Here is an 11,919-nt window from a genome sequence, read left to right on the forward strand (position 1 = left end):
ATGGTTTTAAAAGTGTGTAGCACCTCCCACTTTCTCTCTTCCTCCTTCTCTGGCCATGTAAGACGTGCCTGCTTCTCCTGCATCTTTGCCATGATTGTAAGTTTCCTGAGGCCTCCCCAGCCATGCTTCCTGTATAGCCTGTGGAACTGTGAGTCAATCAAACCTCTTTTCTTTATAAATTACCCAGTATTGACTGGGTGCAGTGGCTCATGCATGTAATCCCAGCACTTTGGGAGGCCAAGGTGGGCAGATCACTTGAGGTCAGGAGTTCGAGACCAGCCTGGCCAACATGGTGAAACCCCGTCTCTATTAAAAAATACAAAAAAGAATTAGCCGGGCGTGGTGACATGAGCCTGTAGTCCCAGCTACTCAGGAGACTGAGGCAGGAGAATCACTTGAACCTGGGAGGTGGAGGTTGCAGTGAGCTGAGATCATGCCACTGCAGTCCAGCCTGGGTGACGAGTAAGACTCTGTCTCAAAAATAAGTGAGTTACCCAGTATCTGGTAGTTCTCTTATAGCAATGTGTAAACAGACTAATACAGGAACTTAACCCAACCTAGTAATTCATGGAAGGCTTTTTTTCCCCCCTGTGGATAAGTTATCTTAACAGCATCTCAAAAAATGAAAGAATGCAGTAAAAATCAGGGAAGAACACTCCAGGCAGGGGAAACAGTAGAAAGGCGTAGAAACAGGCAAACAAGTTTAGGCAACTATGGGTGTTTCTAGTTTACTTTAGAATAAAGCAAAGTAAGGAAGAAAGTAGCATTAGAGGTCAGTAAAGACTTTATATATTGTTCCTGTATTCCAGGTGAGAGATGCTGTAGGCCGGGACTGGGGAAGGTATAGTAGGGATGGTGCGAAAAAGATCATTTCTAGGAAATTTAGAGGTAGAATCAGTAGGACTCAGCAATTGGATATTGGGGATGAGGATAAAGAAAGGGCCTGGAATTGCTCTTAGGTTTCTGCCTGGGTGATTAGATGTTAACTGAGAATGAATGAGAGGGAGGACCCAGTCTGTAGTGAATACAGTATTAGGCATTTTGGCATCCAGGTTCAGCACACATTTAGATAAATATATCTAAAGCTTGAGAGGTTCAGAACTGGAGACTTTTAAGGTTAGCTACTTATAAATGATTGTTCAAACCATGAGTGCAAATCAGATCACTTAGGCAGCTTTTGAAATGAAATGAAAATGGCAAGTAGAGAAACAGCAAAGTTTAAGCAGCAGGTAGAGGATGTCTAACAATTGAGACTAATCATACCTTCTCAAAAGTGGGACAGCCAAAAGAGTGGGGTCACAGAACTCGAGGAGATGATTTTATGTTCAAAATGGACAACAGTGTCAAATGCTCCAGTGCAGGTCAGTAAGATATTAGAGGTACTAAAATGCTGCCAGGAGGTGTGGCAGTTGGGTGATCTTTGTTGCTTTGAGGAAAAAGGGAAGGAGTGAGCACATAACTAGACAGGGACACAGCGTTGAGGAAAAGATTTTGATAAAAGTGAAAAAACTGAGCATGTTCATACACTGAGAGAATGGAGATGCTAGGGTTGGTGAGAATAATGATAGCAACTAATACTTAGTGAAAATGTCCAGGCCTTCTTTAAAGGGCTTTGCATCTGTTAACTCTTTTAATTTTGATATCGGCCCTGTGAATTAGATACTGTTATCACCCTTCTGCTAATGAGGAGAGCTAGTCACAGAGCGATTTTTACTTGCTGAAGATGAGACAGCTAGTTAAACAGCGTAACCAGGATTTGAACCCTGGGATTCTGACGAAAGAGCCTAGTTATTTACCGCTGTCCTATATTGCCTTGATAGAAAGATGGAGATTGAAGATGGGAAAGAGGAGTGATATTAATGAGTCAAGATTCCAAAAGAGTCCAGAAGGAGTGTTGGTCTTGAATAAGAAAGAGTAAGAGTATTTTATTCCAGAAGATCAGAAACTGGGGGTATAGATAGAGATGGTAAGTTTGGGGGTACAGTGGGATATTGTGAAGTTTAGGAAATTTATATGTAATGACATCAATTTTTTCCATCAAATATTTATGAATTAACACCTTTTTATTATAAAATGTAACACATACCTGGAAAACTGCTTGAAACAAATGTATAGGTTAATCATGAATTTATAAGATGTAACCACTACTCAGGTACAGAAAATAACATTGTTAGACAATCCAAAAGTGCTGCCTGTGCTCTACTCCAATTGAAATCTTTTTTCCTCCAAATGTAACCACTATCCTAACAGTTATGGTAATGACTTTTTTGCTTTTCTTAATAGTTTTATCACCTGTGTGCATTTCTAAACACATTTCAATTTTTTTCTCCTTTATCATTTAAATCTCTTAATCTACAAATTCCTCCTCAATCTCTCCTTTTTCTTTGCTATTAATTTGTTGAGGAAACCAGGTTTTGACTTACTGAATTTCCCACAGTCTGGATTTTACTGATTGAATCCCTATGGTGAGGCTATATTCATTTACCTTTTGTATTTCTCATAAACTGGTACTTGGATCTAGAGCTGTGCTGTTTCATATGGTAGCTACTGAGCACTCGAAATGTGGCTAGTACAAATTGAGATGTGCTGTGTCAAAATGCACACTAATTTTGAAGATTCATTACAAAAAATAATATGAAATATCTCATTAATAGTTTTTTTTCCCCGTCCTAGGAGACAGTCTTGCTTTGTCACCCATACTGGAGTGTAGTTGTACAATCGTAGCTCACTGTAACCTGAAACTCCTGGGCTCAAATGATTTTCCTGCCTCAGCCTCCCAAGTGGCTAGGACTAAAGGCACATGCCACCAATGCCCAGCTAATTTTTAAATTTTTCACAGAGGTGGGGTTTTACTGTATTGCCCAAACTGGTCTTGAACTTCTGGCCTCAATCCCAAAGTGCTTGAGCCCAGAAGGATTATATGCATGAACAACTGCACCCTGCCCTTAATAGTTTCTTTATTGATTGCATTGAAATAATATTTTGGATATATTGGGTTACATTTATTAAAAATAATTTCCACCTTGTTATTTTTACTATTAATAATGCAGCTACTAGAAGATTTAAATATATGTGTAGCTGGCATTGTATTTCTATTGGATAGCACTCATCTAGAGACTTAACTCTGGTTTTATTATTGGTTTTTGTAAGACTACTTCATAAGTGGTTGTGTGTTCTCATTAGGAGGCACATAAAGTCTGGCTATCCTCCTTATTGTGATGTCATCAGTGATTGATACTTGATGCCCAAATTCATTAGAACCTGCAGAATGGTGAGTTCTAAAGTAATCTTATTCCTTATTCATTTGTCAGTGGAAAATGCTACAAAGAAATGTTTCTTTATTACCTGCTTATCTAATAGTGCAAGTCATATAGGAAAGGTAGGATTAATGAAAGCTTCTTTGCCTTCATTAACTAGTTTTCAATGAATTTAATGAATTATTTCCTTACCAATCCAAAGGTGATGAGTTAGTTTCTTCGGTATCATTATGAATTCATAGATTTAAATATATTTGATGTATTACAATGCATCGCTATTATGATGCTTATTACTGCTAAAATGGTACCATTTTTGGCCTCTCAGAGTCTTTTCAAATTGCCCCAGTCCTTTTGACACAACTCTAGTAATCTTTGTAAGTTTGTAATCTCTGTTTCATCTGTAGTGATATCCCCTCTTTTGTTCCTGATATTGGCAATTTGTATCTCTTCTCTCTCTCTCTCTTTTTTTTTTTTTCCTTGATTGGTCTCTTTTTATTTATCTTTTTTTTTTTTTTTTTTTAAAAAACTAGTTTTTGATTTCATGAATTTTTTTGGTATTGTTTCTTTCGTTTTCTGATTTCTACACTTCTGCTTGCTTTATGCTTAGATTCTTAAGCTGAAAGATTAGATTATTGGTTTGAGACCTTTCGTCTTTTCTAATGTAAACATTTAATGTTGAAAATTTCTAAACACTGCTTTACCTGTATTCCATACATTTTGACATGGTTTTTTTTTTTTTTTTTTTTGAGACGGAGTCTCACTGTGTTGCCCAGGCTGGAGTGCAGTGGCACGATTTCGGCTCACTGCAAGCTCTGCCTCTTGGGTTCACGCCATTTTCCTGCCTCAGCCTCCCAAGTAGCTGGGACTAAAGGTGCCCACTACCACACCCGGCTAATTTTTTGTATTTTTAGTAGAGACGGGGTTTCACCGTGTTGGCTAGGATGGTCTCGATCTCCTGACCTTGTGATACAGCTGCCTCTGCCTCCCAAAGTGCTGGGATTACAGGCCATGAGCCACCGCACCTGGCCTGACATGTTGTATTTTCATTTTCATTCAGTTCAGATTATTTTCTACTTTCCCTTGAGATTTCTTCTTTGACCTCTGAAAAATTTAGATGTGTATTGTTTAATTTTTAAATATTTAGGATTTCTCAGATATTGTGTTACCAATTTCTCATTTAATTATGATAGTCAAAGAATATACTATGTATTATTTTAATTAATTTAAATTTATTCTGGTTTGTTTTGTTACCCAGAATGCAATCTGTCTTGGTGAATGTTTTACATGCACTTGAAAAAAAACTGTGTATTCTGTTGTCATTGAGTGGAGTGTTCTTTTAGTAGCAGTTATATCGCATTGATTGCTCGTGTTGTTCAGGTCTTCCATATCCTTGCTGATTTTCTGTCTACTTATACCAGTTACTGAGAGAGAAGTATCGAAATCTCCAAGTATAATTGTGGATTTGTCTGTTTCTGTTTTCAGTTCTATCAGTTTTTGCTTCATATATCTTGAAGCTCTGTTGTTAGTTGTATCACATTTTGGATTGTTATGAGTTCTTGGTGAATTGAACATTTTATTATAATGTAATATTCTTTATCCCTGGTAATTGTCCTTGTTCAGATTCTACTTTGTTACTAATATAGCTACCTCATTCTTTTTTAAACAATGAATATTTGGATGATACAGCTTTCCCCATCATTTTGCTTTTTTCCCCACTAGACTTTCATCTTTCCATATATGTGTCAAAAGTCAAAATTACAACAAATTTAGTGCAAATACTTAATTCGCTTTTATTGGCAATTCTAGAATGGGGCAACATCTTATTCCATAAAACAGAATGGATATTCTGATGAGTTGCACAGAGGAGGCTGGCTTTACAAGCAGAAAAGGGCTGCAGAAAGCAGAAATGGAACAAAAGGGGATTATTAGCATCAGTTACTTCAGGTTACTTTCTTACACGGTAAAAACAGAGGGGGACTTCCTTATGCTAGTTCAGACAAGCTGAGTCCCCTTCTGATTAGTTGCTGTGAGTCTCCTGTTTCATTTTGTTTTAATTGGCTCATTTCAAAGTTCACTGTGATTACCTTGCACTTAATATGAGTGACTCCATTCTGGTTTACTCTGATCTTTGGACAGGAGCTCAGTCCAAAACAGTAGCGTCCCACAAAATTCATTTAGCATATTTAATTTCTGATATGGTTTGGATTTGTGTCCTCACCCAAATCTCATGTTGAATTTTAATCCCCAATGTTGGAGGAAGGACCTGGTGAGAGGTGATTGGGTCATGGGGACAGACATCCCCCTCACTGTTCTTGTGATAGTGAGTTCTCACAATATTTGGTTGTGTAAAAGTGTATAGCACCTCCCCTTGCTTTTTCTTCCTCCTACTCCTGCCATGTAAGACATGCCTCCTTCCTCTTCACCTTCCGCCATGATTGTAAGTTTCCTGAGGCCTCCCGAGCCATGTTTGCATAACCATAAGCCAATTAAAACCTCTTTTCTTTATAAATTACCCAGTCTCAGGTATTTCTTTATAGCAGTGCAAGAATGAACTAATACAATTTCCTTCTTCAACAAGGATAATTATGTCTCTTATTATCCTTCATATATATTTTGGAATTTTTTAATTCCCCAAATACATATGAAGTACTAAATAAGAATTAACCCATATCACCAAAACAAACAAAGAAACAAAGAACGCCCCCTACTAACGAGTTCAAAATTTGAACTCTAGTTAGTGTTTTTTGTCTTTAGTCCGAGGACATATAGTGTAAATATTGTTTTCAAAAGTTACTTGGCTTAGTCTCCCTCTCCAGCACCATTTACTGTGATTATGTTATTCTTTGAAACAAAATTTAGTTAGTTAATTTTTGTTTTAGTTCATGTTAGGTTTTAATGTTCCTCCTATCTTTGTTGATTTTTTTTGTAGTATGTAAAATATTAACATAGTCACAAAAGTCATAACTATGCCAACAAGTTAGATCCAGAGAAGTGTCAGTGTCCCAACCCCTCTACCATGTACCAGTCTCATTAGTTTATCTACCTGATGTTTCTTTTGTGAAAATAAACAAGTGTTGTACATGCATATTTTATTTCCCCGCTTTGTTTATACAAAATGGAACTGCCGGGCGCGGTGGCTCACGCCTGTAATCCCAGCGCTTTGGGAGGCCGAGGCGGGCGGATCACAAGGTCAGGAGATCGAGACCACGGTGAAACCCCGTCTCTACTAAAAATACAAAAAATTAGCCAGGCGCGGTTGTGGGCGCCTGTAGTCCCAGCTACTCGGGAGGCTGAGGCAGGAGAATGGCGTGAACCCAGGAGGCGGAGCTTGCAGTGAGCCGAGATCGTGCCACTGCACTCCAGCCTGGGCGACAGAGCGAGACTCCGTCTCAAAAAAAAAAAACAACAAAAAAAAAAAACAAAAAACAAAATGGAACTATTATATAGATACTCCTTTGCATAGTTTCAAAAAAACTTAATAGACCTTTTTAAAAGCAGTTTTAGATTTACAGAAAAATTGAACATAACATACTGAAAGTTCCCTTATATCTCGTCTCCTGCTCCACCCCCTGCCCTATTTCCCCTATTATTAACATCTTGCATTAGTGTGATGCATTTGTTACAATTGATAAGCAAATATTCATACATCATTATTAACTAAGGCCCATAGTTTGCATTAGGGCTCACTCTGTGTTTTACATTCTGTGGGCTTTGACAAATGTTAGATACCATGTACCATTATTGCAGTATCATTCAGAATAGTTTTGCTGCCCTAAAAATCCCTTGTTTTCCACCTATTCGTTCCTCCCTTCCTGCCCCTGACAACCACTAATATTTTTACTGTCGTCATAGTTTTGTCTTTCCAGAATGTTGTATAGTTAGAATCATAGAGTATGTAGGCTTTTCAGATTTGTTCATTCACTTAGCAATATGCATTTAAGGTTCCTTCATGCCTTTTTGTGGCTTGATAGCTCATTTTTTTTTTTTAGCACTGAGTAATATTCCATTGTATGGATATGCCAGAGTCTGTTATCCATTCACCTGTTGAAGCATATCTTGGTTGTTTCCAGGTTTTGTCAATTATGAATAAAGCTGCTACACATGTGCAGGTTTTTTTTTTGTGTGTGTGGGCATGTTTTCAACTCAAGTATCATGATTGCTGGGTTATTTGGAAAGGGTAGGTTTAGTTTCGTAAGAGCCAAACTGCCTTCCAAAGTTGCCGTGCCATTTTGCATTCCCACCAACAGTGTTCTCGTTTGTCCCACATTCTTATCAGCAGTTGGTGCTATGTGTGGTTTGGATTTTGGCCATTCTAATAGGTGTGAGGTAGTGTTTTGTTGTTTTAATTTGTAATTCTCTAATGATATATGATGTTGAGCATGTTCTCATATGCTTACTTGCTGTCTGTGGATGGTAAGGTGTCTGGTTAGATCTTTTGCCTATTTTTAAATTGTGGCATTTGTTGAGTTTTTAGAGTTCTTTGTTTTGGATATTAGTCTTTTTATCACATATGTATTTTGCAGATATTTTCTGCCAGTCTGGGGCTCGTCTTTTCATTCTCTTTGCAGTCTTTGTCATTTTACTTTTACTTTTTAGCTTATCTATATTATTGTATTTCAAGTAGATTGCTTTTAGAAAGAAACCTTGATCTTCTTTTTTTTTTAATCTAACAATCTGCTTTTTAATTGGTGTTTAGATAATTTACATTTAATGTATTTTTTAAAGTTTTTGGTAAAATACACATAGCATAAAATTTACCATCTTAACCATTTTTAAGTGTATAGTTCAGTGGCATTAAGGACATTCACATTGTTGTGCAGCCATCAGCAGCATCCGTCTCCGGAACACTTTTCATCTTGTAAAACTGAAGCTTTGTACTCATTACACAAAAACTGTCCATTTGACCTTCATGTAAGTGGACTCAGGTAGTATTTTTCCTTTTGTGTCTGGCTTATTTAATTTAGCATAGTGTCCTTAGGTTTCATCTATGTTGTAGCACATGTCAGAATTTCCTTCCTTTTTAAGGTTGAATAATATTTCATTTTATGTATAGTTGACCCTTGAACAACATGCGTTTGAATCATGCATTTCCACTTATTATGTGGAGTTTCTTTCACCACTGCCACCCCTGAGACAGCAAGACCAACCCGTTCCTCCTGCCTCTCACCCTCAGCCTGCTCAACATGAAGATGACAAGGATGATACTTCAGCTAATGAAAAGTAAATACATTTTCTCTTCATTATCATTTTCTTAATAGTACTTTCTTTTCTCTAGCTTACTTTATTGTAAGAATACAGTATATTCAGATATTAACACACAAAATGTACTAATCAACTGTTTATGCTATCAGTAAGGCTATCAGTCAACAGCAGGCTATTAGTAGTTTTGGGGGAGTCAAAAGTTACACATAGAGTTTTTGACTACACACGAGTCAGTACCCTTAAACCTCATGTTGTGGAAGAGTCAGCTGTATATAACAAATTTTGTTTATCCACTCATCCTTTGATGGACGCTTGGGTTGCTTCCAGGTTTTGGCTGTTGGAAATAATGCTATGAACATGAGTATACAAATATAACATGAGTGTGCATGAGTGTGAAGTTCCCACTTTCATTTCTTTTGTGTGTATATCCCAGAAATGGAATTCCATTTTTATGGATCATAGAGTATTTCCATTTTTAGTTTTTTTGGGTGTGTGTGTGTAGTGTCACTCCCATTTTATTTTTTTAAGGAATTGTCATGCTGTTTTCCATAGCATCTGTGTCATTTTACTTTCCCACCAACAGTGCACAAGGTTCTAATTTCTCCATAATCTCACTGATACTTATTTTCTGGAGTTTTGTTTGTGTGTGTGTTTCATATAGCAGCCATCCTAATGGTTGTTAGGTGGTTTCCATGTTTACATTTAATGTAATTATTTATGTGTTTAGATTTAACTCTACCATTGTATTGTAGGTTTTCTGTTCGTCTCATCTGTTTCTTATTCCTCTGGATTCTTTCAAATTATTTAAAGTTGTAGTATTTCCTTTTATTTCTTTATTGACTTTTTGGCTATATTTCTTCATATAGCTTTTAGGGGTTTCTCTGGGGCTTACAATATATATACCTAACTTTTCACAATATACCTAAAGTTAATATTTTTCTACCTTAAGTAATATGTGGAAATCTTCCAGCCATATGTTATAATTGACATATGAATTACATTTACATACATTGAAAACTCTACTAGACAAGGTTATAATTTTTGCTTCCAATAGCCACAAATATTTTTAAGAACTTAAAGGGTAAGACATAATCTGTTATATTTACACAGACATTTATTGTTTGTGTTGCTCTTCCTTTGTTGCTGAAGTCCAGGTTTTATTCTCCTTCCACCTAAAGAATTTCCTTTAGCATTTCTTTTGGAGAAGGTCTAGTAGTGACAAATTCTTAGTTTTCCTTCATTTGAGAATTTCTTTATTTTGCCTTTATTTCCGAATAATATGTTCACTGGATCTAGAATTCTGGGTTGACAATTCTGCCCTGTCAGCACTTTAAAATGTTATTTCATGGCCTTCTAGCCTTCATGGTTTCTAATGAGAAATTCACAGTCATTTGAATTATGATTTACATATAATGCATTGTTTTCCTCTGGCTGCTTTTAAAGATTTTTTTTTTCTATCTTGATATTCAGCCACTTGATTATGATGTATCTAGGCATAGATTTCTTTGAGTTTAACCTGTTTGGGATTTGCTGATCTTTGTAAATCTATAAGTTAATACATTCTACCAAGCTTGGGAAGTTTTCAGTAATCATTTCTTTAAATCCTCTGTCTGTACCAATATCTTTCTCTTTTCCTGTTGTAATTTCAGTGACATGAATGTTAGACCTTTCAGTATTGTCTTGCAGGTCTCTGAGGCTCTTTTCAATTTAAAAAATATATATATCTTTTTCTGTTATTCAGAATACAGAATTTTCTTTTTACTTTTATTTTTTATTTATTTATTTTAAATTGGCAATAATTGTACATATTCATTGGGTACATGGGGATGTTTCAGCACATACAATGTATGGTGATCAGATCAGGATAATTAATATATTCATCGTATCAGACATTTATCTTTTTTTATGTTGGGAACATTCAATATTCTTCTAGCTATTTGAAACTATATAGTATTGTTACATCTATAGTCATCCTGAACTGGTATAGAACACTAGAACCTGTTCCTCCTATCTAGCTGTGATTTTGAATCCTTAACAAATCTCTCCGTATTCCTCCCTTCCCTCTACCCTTCCCAGTCTGTAGTATCTGCTATTCTACTTTTCGTTTTCATGAGATAAACTTTTTTTTTTTAACTTCCACAGATACAGGAGAATATGTGGTGTTTAACTTTTTGTTCCTGGCTTACTTCACTTAACATAATGTCCTCAAATTCCAAATTCCATCCATGTTGCTGCAAATGGCAGGATTTCATTCTTTATTATGGCTGAATAATATTCCATGGTGTGTATATACCACATTTTCTTTATTTGTTCATCTGTTGTTGGACACTTGGATTGATTCTGTATCTGATTCTGTATCTTGGTTATTGTCAATAGTGCTGCAGTAAATATGGGAGTGCAGATGTCTTTCCAATATAATGATTTCCTTTCCTTTGAGTAAATTCCCAGTAGTGGGATTCCTGGATCATATGGTAATTCATTTTCAGTGAGGACCCTCCATACTATTCTCCATTGTGACTGTACTAGTTTGCATTCCCACCAATGGTGTATAAGAATTCCCTTTTCTTTACATCCTCACTGTGGTTTTGATTTGTATTTTCCTGAGGATTAGGGATGTTGAGCATTTTTTCATATATTTGTTGGCCATTTGTATGTGTTCTTTTGAAAAACATCTGTTCAGATTCCCTCCCTCCCTCCCTGCCTCTTCTTCTCCCTTTCTTCCTTCCCTTTCCCTCCCTCCCTCCCTTTCTCCTTCCCTCCTTCCCTCCTTCCTCCTTTTCCTCCTCTCCCCTCCTCTCCCTGCCTCTCCTCTCCCTGCCTCTCCTCTCCCTGCCCCTCCCCTCCCTATCCTTCTGCCCTTCCCTTCCCCTCTCCTCCCATTCCTTCCTCTTCCTTTCCTTTCTCTTCTTCTCTTTCCTTTGTTGTTGTTGTTTTTTGGTTGAGACAGGTTCTCTCACTCTGTCACCCAGGCTGGAATGCAGTGGTGCAGTCATAGCTCACCACAGTCTCAGCTTCCTGGCCTCAGGTGATTCTCCCATCTCAGCCCTCTGGGGAGCTGGGACTCTAGGCACATGCCACCATGTCTGGCTAATTTTTTGTACTTTTTGTAGAGGTGGGGTTTCGCTATGTTGCCCAGGCTTGTCTCAAACTCCTGGGCTCATGTGATCCTCCCACCTTGGCCTCCCAAAGTGATGAGATTACAGATATGAGCCCCTGTACCTGGCTATTTGCCTGTTTTTTTTTTTTTTGAGATGGAGTCTCACTCTGTCGCCCAGGCTGGAGTGCAGTGGCATGGTCTCAGCTCACTGCAAGCTCTGCCTCCTGGGTTCACGCCATTCTCCTGCCTCAGCCTCCCGAGTAGCTGGGACTACAGGCGCCTGCCACCACGCCCAGCTAATTTTTTGTATTTTTAGTAGAGACGGGGTTTCACTCTGTTAGCCAGGATGGTCTCGATCTCCTG

Source organism: Macaca mulatta, chromosome 13, assembly GCF_049350105.2.
Source record: "Macaca mulatta isolate MMU2019108-1 chromosome 13, T2T-MMU8v2.0, whole genome shotgun sequence".
Classification (NCBI taxonomy): Eukaryota; Metazoa; Chordata; class Mammalia; order Primates; family Cercopithecidae; genus Macaca; species Macaca mulatta.